This window comes from Bacillus rossius, chromosome 16 (assembly GCF_032445375.1).
Source record: "Bacillus rossius redtenbacheri isolate Brsri chromosome 16, Brsri_v3, whole genome shotgun sequence".
Lineage (NCBI taxonomy): Eukaryota > Metazoa > Arthropoda > Insecta > Phasmatodea > Bacillidae > Bacillus > Bacillus rossius.
The window spans coordinates 23,559,197-23,571,670 of record NC_086343.1 but is presented as its reverse complement, the minus strand read 5'-3'; the positions used below and the strand labels follow the sequence as shown (position 1 = coordinate 23,571,670).

Sequence of the window (12,474 nt, the reverse complement as noted above, 5' to 3'; positions counted from 1 at the left end):
CTTGTCATTTGGCCGCCATCTTGGAATCATGTAATTATTTAGCTAGAAATTCGTGAATAATTCCAAAATTCATTAAATAAATCACTCATTAATTTACAGATTGATTCGATCAGTTTCAGTCCTTGGTTCGATACCCGATCGATGCAATAATGATTAATTTGATGTAAAAAAATAATAATTTCATTATTCCATGTTCAACATTCTTAAAGAGACATTAAAACCTCTACTGTCATCATCATCCTATAAGCCATCAACACCAACATATTGGTAATTCATAATTTTAATGCTAGAGATTCGGGAAAAAGTTCAGAAATCATTAAATAAATTTCCAATCAATGTACTGATTAATTAGATCGACTTAGGTCCTTGGTACTATTCTGGACGATGAAAAAAAAAATTTAACATAATAGTAACAGGTTCGAGGAATTAAACACCACAAGTTCTTTCACAAACATAATATTTATTACATAATTTCTATTCTACTACAGGATCACTTACGAAAGCCAGCAAGTTTACAATCATTTAGTTCCGCAGCGGTGTGAAATGACTAATTCTTAGCTCCAATCGGTTTATACTAGACAGAGTCCAGCCAGAACCTTTACAGACATAGTTCTCCTCTTCTTGACAGAGTTTCTGGATTACGTTTTTAACAGTTTGCTTCACATCGTCAGAACTGTAAATTACTGCAGCCGATGTCTTGAATGCACACTTCTTCACTTTGTCATCTAACGGATACGGCTTTCCATATAGACAGTCCAACCACAAGTTATATTTCAAAGGTCCGTTTGTCGCTACGTCATCAGTAAGCTGATTGATTATGTTCTGTCTAATATCATCAAGAAAAGTACAAATGTCCTTCGACTCACCGAACGTATTTAGATAATAATAGTCTTTCAATGTTCCACGAAATGCAGACTGCGCCAAGTAGAATCCATTATCGTTTACTTGTAATGCACCGAACACAGTCTTAGGTTTAGTTCCATGTCCAGACGTCATAGCAATCGGTTTCTGCACATCTGTTTTTTTGCTTGTACGCTCACGAGTCTCCAATCTAAAGCGAGGAGTCGAAATGTTGACAGGTAGTTCAGCAGGAGCACAGTCTCCACCTTTACATTTTTTCGCATGATGTCGCAAACTGTCAATTCGAGTAAACCATTTAAGGCACTCATCACAGCGAAACTTCATTCGAGAAGGATTTTTCGTGCATTTGCTCCGCTCATGTCTTCGTGCATCATGGGAAAATGCAAACGACGTATCACAGTAGCTGCAAGGATACCGTGGTGATGAAGACGAGCCTTTCAGACCTGATCCAGATACAGGCGTTGCAACAGTAGTACCATTTCCAGGCATACTCTTATGCACATCGATGCATCGTTGTTGCGCCGAAACCTTTACTTTCTGCCGCACAGCAGGACCTTTGCATGCCTTCATGTGCGTTTTCATATTATCTTTTCTGGCAAACTGCTTATGACATTTCTCACAAACAAACATTTTACGATATAGGTTCTTGGCACATTCGCTCCTCTCGTGTCGTCGAGCATTGCTGCTGTTTGAGAAAATCTTGTCACAGTAACAGCACCGATGTTCGTTAGTTGTTGTCGATTCGGCATCCATTGAAGCCTCCATCGAGGGCGAAACGAAGTTCGTCGAGTTTTCCTGCACAGCCAGCACTACCGGCATTAAAGTCTCTTCTGCTGGTGGTATCGCGTCTGATGAAGTCTCCTCCAGTGTTGTCGCTGTGGTTGTCAACGGAATCTGCTCCTTCTCCGTCGTAGCTGTCGTCAAGGTTCCCGTAGTCGACGGTACAACCTCCATCGAGTTCGACGTTAAAGACGGTAAAGATGCCATCGAGGTCTCAAGAACAGCTAATTGACACGACTTATGCACCAGAAGAAACAAACTAGACGATCCTTACACCGCCGACGTCAGTAACAAACTGAGCGACCTACTGTCTAGGACTCGCTTATATACATGCACCGTATGGAATAATACGCTAGTCAAATCAAGAACCATTTACAATAATACTAGAGTCAAATCTACAAATTAAAAAAGAGGATCATTTGATCGAAAAAAAAATTCGATCTCTCCAATATACGCCAGGCTCCAAGAGCTACAATTCACGTTATCAGATCCATCTACATTTTGCTCCTATGCGTCAATTGACCATTAGCTGCAAGCGCTCCAACAGCTCCATCAGCTCCAACACGTAATTTACGCAATGTACGCACAATACATGCAATTTACATGCAATAAATGTAATGATCACACAGTACACACAGGAAACGGAACGTACACACAGTACACACAGGAAACGGAACGTACACACAGTACACACAGGAAACGGAACGTACACACAGCACACACACAGGAAACGGAACGTACACACAGTACACACAGGAAACGGAACGTACACACAGTGCACACAGGAAACTGAACGTACACACAGTACACACAGGAAACGGAACGTACACACAGTACACACAGGAAACGGAACGTACACACAGTACACACAGAAAACGGAACATACACACAGTATACACAGGAAACGGAACGTACACACAGTACACACAGGAAACGTAATGATCACACATACAGTAGCGGAAACACACACAGGCTTAGTTGGAAATCAGAATACAAGAAATAAAAACATTAAATTTTTACTTTCAATATTTTATTACTTCTCAACATTACACAAATACAAGTAAAAGAAGCCATTATTGTATGTAGCCAGCTTTCCTCAGTTCTTTGAGTATGAAGGATATTTCTTTGATGCACGGATAGTTTCCTGCACAAAGCGAGCCATGTAGAAGTCTTAGCCGGTCAACCAATATGTTTGGATCTTTCCATGATGTGTAATCAATCTCTTCTACCACCATCTTACTTGCTTGTTTATTATAAATACTGTTAATATCACAATTGTCCCAGTGATCATAATAAGCATTATCAGATTTATTTATTATAACACGACGTTTCCATCGTTTCGGTCTCAGGACATCGCCACATTCTTCGATCTTGTCAGCTCTAGGTGCTTCATCACAGTCTATGCCTTTGTCAACAGCCTCAGAGTCACTGTAACAATCACTGTAGAAGACATCCTCTTCACCCAGATTACCGTATGAATTCGCTATCGATGATGTCGAAGGGTCTTCATCGTCTTCATGCTTCCTTTTTAGGAGTCCATCATTTTTACAAAGAATGGAGGATCTACTGAATATAGGCTTGAATGTATTCTCACTTTTCACGGTGTTGTTACTGCCATTAGTTTCAGTCTCCCCGAAGCCATTAGCATCCTTCAATTTATGTTCTTCCTCACGATCGGGTGAGCTAATACCATCACGCTCAGGACAAGGAAAATTATTGTCGTAATGCAGATCACTCTTCTTTAGTCTAGTGGATCCATCGGTGTCCTCTATGCCGTAAGTAGTCTTGACTTTACATGTTCTACCATGTCTTTTTAAGCTGTCAATTCGTGTTAACAACCTGCTACAACGATTACAGCTTAACATGTTGCATAGTGGGTTTCTAGCACAATCATTCTTCTCATGACGTCTAGCATTCCTCCTCATGGCAAAATCCTTGCCACAGTATCTACAGCGGCTTCCTTCCGATTCAGCTGCAGATAACAAACCACGATCCATAGTAGCTTCTGTGACTAATGTTAGATACAAACTGTCAGTTTTCTCCAATTGGAACCATTTCTTAAATAGAGTTTTTGAAATATTTCATCAGCGAGAGTTAAGTTATCTAATGCAAAGCAAATTGATGCAAGTAGTTCTGGCTGTCGTCAACAGATGTCGCCACGTGTTGCTTGCAGGTAAATAATATCTATTTCATTAATGTGGGATGCGGAACGCTCACTATCGATCGCAAAGGGAGGTTGGCTTCGATAGTATCCAAGGAGAAAAATGTTCGTTCTTCCTGCTAGTGCTTCTCAGATTTCTCACGGTCCGCCATCTTGGATTGCGACGTCACGGCGACCATCTTGGATGGGTGTGACCTTGACCTTTGACCGTAACCGCAGGAATGATCGCAAGCACACGGATTAACCATCAAAATATTGATAAGAATAATCAGGAGCACACGGAGAAAACCATCATAATATTGGCAAGAATAATCAGGAGCACACGGAGAAAACCGCCACAAGTTTTCTTTGATATCATTAAAATACAAAAAAAAATTAATAAAAAATTAAAAATAAAAACGAAAAAAAATTCAAACATTCTGGCTTGTACTAGAACTCTATCTTTGCTCAACAATGAGAAGTTCACAAGCTAGCAGAATGTTTGAATTTTCTGCTAGCTTGTGAACTTCTCATTGTTGAGCAAAGATAGAGTTCTAGTACAAGCCAGAATGTTTGAATTTTTTTTCGTTTTTATTTTTAATTTTTTATTAATTTTTTTTTGTATTTTAATGATATCAAAGAAAACTTGTGGCGGTTTTCTCCGCGTGCTCCTGATTATTCTTGCCAATATTATGATGGTATTCTCCGTGTGCTCCTGATTATTCTTATCAATATTTTGATGGTTAATCCGTGTGCTTGCGATCATTCCTGCGGTTACGGTCAAAGGTCAAGGTCACACCCATCCAAGATGGTCGCCGTGACGTCGCAATCCAAGATGGCGGACCGTGAGAAATCTGAGAAACACTAGCAGGAAGGACGAACATTTTTCTCCTTGGATACTATCGAAGCCAACCTCCCTTTGCGATCGATAGTGAGCGTTCCGCATCCCACATTAATGAAATAGATATTATTTACCTGCAAGCAACACGTGGCGACATCTGTTGACGACAGCCAGAACTACTTGCATCAATTTGCTTTGCATTAGATAACTTAACTCTCGCTGATGAAATATTTCAAAAATTCTATTTAAGAAATGGTTCCAATTGAAGAAAACTGACAGTTTGTATCTAACATTAGTCACAGAAGCTACCATGGATCGTGGTTTGTTATCTGCAGCTGAATCGGAAGGAAGCCGCTGTAGATACTGTGGCAAGGATTTTGCCATGAGGAGGAATGCTAGACGTCATGAGAAGAATGATTGTGCTAGAAACCCACTACGCAACATGTTAAGCTGTAATCGTTGTAGCAGGTTGTTAACACGAATTGACAGCTTAAAAAGACATGGTAGAACATGTAAAGTCAAGACTACTTACGGCATAGAGGACACCGATGGATCCACTAGACTAAAGAAGAGTGATCTGCATTACGACAATAATTTTCCTTGTCCTGAGCGTGATGGTATTAGCTCACCCGATCGTGAGGAAGAACATAAATTGAAGGATGCTAATGGCTTCGGGGAGACTGAAACTAATGGCAGTAACAACACCGTGAAAAGTGAGAATACATTCAAGCCTATATTCAGTAGATCCTCCATTCTTTGTAAAAATGATGGACTCCTAAAAAGGAAGCATGAAGACGATGAAGACCCTTCGACATCATCGATAGCGAATTCATACGGTAATCTGGGTGAAGAGGATGTCTTCTACAGTGATTGTTACAGTGACTCTGAGGCTGTTGACAAAGGCATAGACTGTGATGAAGCACCTAGAGCTGACAAAATCGAAGAATGTGGCGATGTCCTGAGACCGAAACGATGGAAACGTCGTGTTATAATAAATAAATCTGATAATGCTTATTATGATCACTGGGACAATTGTGATATTAACAGTATTTATAATAAACAAGCAAGTAAGATGGTGGTACAAGAGATTGATTACACATCATGGAAAGATCCAAACATATTGGTTGACCGGCTAAGACTTCTACATGGCTCACTTTGTGCAGGAAACTATCCGTGCATCAAAGAAATATCCTTCATACTCAAAGAACTGAGGAAAGCTGGCTACATACAATAATGGCTTCTTTTACTTGTATTTGTGTATGTTGAGAAGTAATAAAATATTGAAAGTAAAAATTTAATGTTTTTATTTCTTGTATTCTGATTTCCAACTAAGCCTGTGTGTGTTTCCGCTACTGTATGTGTGATCATTACGTTTCCTGTGTGTACTGTGTGTATGTTCCGTTTTCTGTGTGTACTGTGTGTACGTTCCATTTCCTGTGTGTACTGTGTGTACGTTCCGTTTCCTGTGTGTACTGTGTGTACGTTCAGTTTCCTGTGTGCACTGTGTGTACGTTCCGTTTACTCTGTGTAATGTGTGTACGTTCCGTTTCCTGTGTGTACTGTGTGTACGTTTAGTTTCCTGTGTGTACTGTGTGTACGTTTAGTTTCCTGTGTGTACTGTGTGTACGTTCAGTTTCCTGTGTGTACTGTGTGTACGTTCCGTTTCCTGTGTGTACTGTGTGTACGTTCCGTTTCCTGTGTGTGCTGTGTGTACGTTCCGTTTCCTGTGTGTACTGTGTGTACGTTCCGTTTCCTGTGTGTACTGTGTGTACGTTCCGTTTCCTGTGTGTACTGTGTGATCATTACATTTATTGCATGTAAATTGCATGTATTGTGCGTACATTGCGTAAATTACGTGTTGGAGCTGATGGAGCTGTTGGAGCGCTTGCAGCTAATGGTCAATTGACGCATAGGAGCAAAATGTAGATGGATCTGATGACGTGAATTGTAGCTCTTGGAGCCTGGCGTATATTGGAGAGATCGAATTTTTTTTTCGATCAAATGATCCTCTTTTTTAATTTGTAGATTTGACTCTAGTATTATTGTAAATGGTTCTTGATTTGACTAGCGTATTATTCCATACGGTGCATGTATATAAGCGAGTCCTAGACAGTAGGTCGCTCAGTTTGTTACTGACGTCGGCGGTGTAAGGATCGTCTAGTTTGTTTCTTCTGGTGCATAAGTCGTGTCAATTAGCTGTTCTTGAGACCTCGATGGCATCTTTACCGTCTTTAACGTCGAACTCGATGGAGGTTGTACCGTCGACTACGGGAACCTTGACGACAGCTACGACGGAGAAGGAGCAGATTCCGTTGACAACCACAGCGACAACACTGGAGGAGACTTCATCAGACGCGATACCACCAGCAGAAGAGACTTTAATGCCGGTAGTGCTGGCTGTGCAGGAAAACTCGACGAACTTCGTTTCGCCCTCGATGGAGGCTTCAATGGATGCCGAATCGACAACAACTAACGAAAATCGGTGCTGTTACTGTGACAAGATTTTCTCAAACAGCAGCAATGCTCGACGACACGAGAGGAGCGAATGTGCCAAGAACCTATATCGTAAAATGTTTGTTTGTGAGAAATGTCATAAGCAGTTTGCCAGAAAAGATAATATGAAAACGCACATGAAGGCATGCAAAGGTCCTGCTGTGCGGCAGAAAGTAAAGGTTTCGGCGCAACAACGATGCATCGATGTGCATAAGAGTATGCCTGGAAATGGTACTACTGTTGCAACGCCTGTATCTGGATCAGGTCTGAAAGGCTCGTCTTCATCACCACGGTATCCTTGCAGCTACTGTGATACGTCGTTTGCATTTTCCCATGATGCACGAAGACATGAGCGGAGCAAATGCACGAAAAATCCTTCTCGAATGAGGTTTCGCTGTGATAAGTGCCTTAAATGGTTTACTCGAATTGACAGTTTGCGACATCATGCGAAAAAATGTAAAGGTGGAGTCTGTGCTCCTGCTGAACTACCTGTCAACATTTCGACTCCTCGCTTTAGATTGGAGACTCGTGAGCGTACAAGCAAAAAAACAGATGTGCAGAAACCGATTGCTATGACGTCTAGACATGGAACTAAACCTAAGACTGTGTTCGGTGCATTACAAGTAAACGATAATGGATTCTACTTGGCGCAGTCTGTATTTCGTGGAACGTTTAAAGACTATTATTATCTAAATACGTTCGGTGAGTCGAAGGACATTTGTACTTTTCTTGATGATATTAGACAGAACATAATCAATCAGCTTACTGATGACGTAGCGACAAACGGACCTTTGAAATATAACTTGTGGTTGGACTGTCTATATGGAAAGCCGTATCCGTTAGATGACAAAGTGAAGAAGTGTGCATTCAAGACATCGGCTGCAGTAATTTACAGTTCTGACGATGTGAAGCAAACTGTTAAAAACGTAATCCAGAAACTCTGTCAAGAAGAGGAGAACTATGTCTGTAAAGGTTCTGGCTGGACTCTGTCTAGTATAAACCGATTGGAGCTAAGAATTAGTCATTTCACACCGCTGCGGAACTAAATGATTGTAAACTTGCTGGCTTTCGTAAGTGATCCTGTAGTAGAATAGAAATTATGTAATAAATATTATGTTTGTGAAAGAACTTGTGGTGTTTAATTCCTCGAACCTGTTACTATTATGTTAAATTTTTTTTTTCATCGTCCAGAATAGTACCAAGGACCTAAGTCGATCTAATTAATCAGTACATTGATTGGAAATTTATTTAATGATTTCTGAACTTTTTCCCGAATCTCTAGCATTAAAATTATGAATTACCAATATGTTGGTGTTGATGGCTTATAGGATGATGATGACAGTAGAGGTTTTAATGTCTCTTTAAGAATGTTGAACATGGAATAATGAAATTATTATTTTTTTACATCAAATTAATCATTATTGCATCGATCGGGTATCGAACCAAGGACTGAAACTGATCGAATCAATCTGTAAATTAATGAGTGATTTATTTAATGAATTTTGGAATTATTCACGAATTTCTAGCTAAATAATTACATGATTCCAAGATGGCGGCCAAATGACAAGATGGCGGGTGACACAGCAATAAAAATGATTACTGCACTCTAGCGGATAAGAATTAAACTAACATGGTGTCAGCGCACTCTCGCCGACGATAACAAGATGATAATGGCTACCAGCAGACGAAGACAATATGGCGGACATGACATCATACTAGTTGACCTTGTTATTGGTGGTGGTAGGTTAGTCTGTAGGTGACTTCCGTGGTGGAAGGAGCCTGTCGCCATTTTTAGTTTCTTTTTGACCTCGTCGGGTTCGAACCGAGGACTCTGAACTCCGTGTCTAAAAAGTATATTTTTTATAAAAAATGTATTAAAATTTGATTAATTTAATTTTTTTATAAATTTTAAAAAAAATTTCATTAAAATCGGATAGTAAAAAAGTTAAAGATGGCGGGCGTAACGGAAATTGCAACGGTGACATCATAATCCTATAAATGGCTTAACGTTGGCTTGAGTTAAGGATGCTTAAGCCAGTTTTAGGAATTTTCAGCCGCTGGGATTTTTAAGGAATAAAACGGGAAATTTTCCCTCGAAACGGGAATTTTTCCCTCGAAAACGGGAAATTTTTTCTTAAAACAAGAAATTTTGAGTCATTTTGAGTCATTTTTGAGGATTTTTGAGGAATTTTGAGTCCAAGATGGATGCAGTGACGTCACAATCCAAGATGGCGGTCGGCACCACAGGCACCACAGCCTGAAGCCTGGCGCAGCTCCGGCTATTATATACTACTGAGACGAAATGAAACAACTATAACGAGTTTATTACGACGCAAGGAACTGACGTTTATAAAGCAAGCATGTCGCAAGACGTCACAAACCTGATAACTTAAAATTGTAAAACAGTAGGGGGAAAAAAACAATTTTTTATCACGGGCTGCTTTTGATGATCCATATTTCTCACTTAGACAAATAAATGGTCAATAATTTGATGTGAAAGTGTTTTCTTTCACTGTTTAAAAGTTCAACAAGTGTAAACGTGATGCATATTATGAAAATAACATATTGGTCTTCTATACATAACTCGTCTTCGTCTTTTTAAGTTTTTGCAACACTACTCTTTAAATATGGCTGTCGGAAAAGCACGAATTTGGAAGTTGGCTGACGCTTGCGTTGTATTTGTGCGTCTTGCGTGGCTAATAAACGGGTATTTGAAAACAGTGGTAATTTAACTTTTTGCTTTTGGCGTTTATTTCTTTATTAATTTATAAGACCGCCCTAACAGCCATTTTTGAAGGGTATTAAACCCTTAGACCCGTCTCTTGTCTGCATTTGCAGCGACTGAGAGACATTTGAGACCTGACGTTGACTTGTAATCTTCTTAATATATATAAATCTCGTGTCACAATGTTTGTCCTCAATGGACTCCTAAACCACTTAACCGATTATAATAAAATTCGCACACCATGTGCAGTTCGATCCAACTTGAGAGATAGGATAGTTTTTATTTTGATTAATGGTCTCAATAATTTATAATTAATAATAAACTGATTATCAATGTTGATTGGTATTTAAGCCCGGGAAACAGTGGGTACTTCGTCTCCATGACAACGTTGCGTGTATTGTTGTATTAAGTTTTTGTCAGAATCAATTAATTTTAATTTTATTTCATTTATTATAGCTGTAAATAAGAGATTTGGTCTCATTTTTTTCCCCCATTAATACAACCGTGCGAAGCCGGGTCGGGCAGCTAGTTTAAGTATATTTTCATTAATAACTACGATGTTAAAACGTTAGCAAGCCTGGTAGTACGGCGGGCGCGATGTACTCGGCGCGGGACGGACTACGGCTAGCTGGGGGGTCGGTCGCACGTGTCCAGCGACCACTGCGCCTGACCACGAGGGTGGAGGGGGGTGTGAGTTCGCGCGGCGGTCCGCGGTTCTGGGTCACCGAGGGGGCGGACGAAGGAGAAGGAGCGGAACGGCAAGAGCGTTGCTTCTGGTGGGTTTTGAAACTGTTCCCCCCCGTTGCGTACGGTCTGATGGAGGGGGGGGGGGGGTTAGTAGGAGGGAGGGGGTCGATGCCCCCTCGTCGGTCCTGGGGGCTATTGATTTCAGGAAGCCACCGTAGCGCCCGCGGCCTGTAGGCGCGAAGAGGCGACGCTATTGAAACGCGTTCCGCGGGGGAGTTTCGGAAATAGCACGTCCCCGCGCGTAGGTAGGTTAGGTGTGTAATTGGAAACGGCATGATTTCCCTCCTCCCTCCCTCCCTCCAATCCACCTTCCACACACCCCCTCCCCCAGATGCCGCGGGTTCACGCATATCTCGCTTTCGTTTAGTAATGAAAACTGCCACTACTTTGTAAACTAAATAATAAAAATAAGAATTGTTACTTTTTTACTTAAGAATTATGATATGTATAATGTAATTTCACAACAATAAATCTACTTCTTTTAACATAATGTTTGATCATTTAGTTATGATTTATCGTTAAAAATATTGAACTGTTTTGAATACATAAATAACTATAATTCAATAATTTTGCTTTTTGATTGAAATCACTGCTCTCCCAAAAACAAGTCTAACTGTTCTAAATTAAAAAAAAAACACAGAAGAAAATATATAATTGTGATATATCTCGTAACAAAATTATTTCTGCTATAATATCCATCTTAAAATAACTAGTAATCAATGTAGCATCGATGAATGTCGGAAGCAGGGTATATTGATTCCTCGTGAGACGTAATTTAGAATTTTGCTAGTAGTACATGGTGTTCACATTCCGGAAAGGTAGGGAAAAGTCATGGGAGGTGTAAATTGTTTGAATAATTAAAAAAAAAAAAATTGAAAACCTGGGAAAGTGAAGGATATTCTCCATTTATAATAATTTGAGGAGAAAATGTGATCCAGTCTGGCATCACTGACTGAATAATTTTTTTTTTCAGGGTGGATTTTTAGTGCGTGGTCATAGATGCTTTAAAATTGTGAATACAAGTTTCTGTTTGAACTATGTCACTATGGGGGAAATTGATGCTGGATTTTCTTTATAATTAACAAAATAGGTAAATAAATGTTGGAAAAAAAGGTAGGGAAATTCGTAATTTTGATCAATGACAATCAAGGTGAAGTCAAGGAAATTTTATAACAGCACGTGTCCACATTCGGGAAAGTCAGGAAAGATCAGGGAAGTGTCAAGGATGTGGGAATTTGTCATGCAAATTCTGGGGTTATACTTTTAAGTCTTGGAAAAGGCTTAAAAAATTCCCCAGCGAGAGTAATTTGAAGAATCTCATGATCGAGTTTGCCAACTCCCAGAATATGAAAAAAAAAAATTTTTTTCACATGGAATTTTTTATTGCATAGTAAAAACACTATAAATTGGCATACGAACAGGTTCTGTGAAATTTAAAAAAAAAAGAAAGGAATAAAACTGGAGAGTGACCTAGGCCAGCTATGAAAGGGCAGAGGCTAGATATATTTTCCAGAAAATGGCTAAATGGGTAAGTTATTTAAAAAAAAATGTATGTAGTCAGGGAAAAGCAAGGGAAATATTACCACAGGTTTGTGCGAGCAGTCTGTATAGATTAATGTGGCTTCCCTGTAGTTAGCGATCGCACGGTAGTGCCAGGACGGGTCGCGGGTCGACTTGCGTGCCGAGATGGTGTGTCTCGGAAAGGCAAGGTCATCAGGTATTCATTCTCGCATCACCCGGCACGAGCGTCGCTGGGCTGTGTCGTGCTCACGGCACCGTCGCGTCTTATTCAGTGGCTCGAAGGATGTGTACACACGCCGGTCTTTTGAAAGCAGCTCTGTCCTCCCTTCTCTGCATTCTGGTCCAGGGTGTTTGTTAATTCATGGG

At 40.1% G+C, this 12,474-nt stretch overlaps 1 protein-coding gene across 1 annotated transcript in view; it reads left to right on the top strand.

Moving 5' to 3' along the window:
- The window catches only part of LOC134539813 (G protein-coupled receptor kinase 1), a 253,192-nt gene that overhangs the window by 184,333 nt on the left and 56,385 nt on the right, over positions 1-12,474 (top strand). The window lies entirely within an intron of this gene.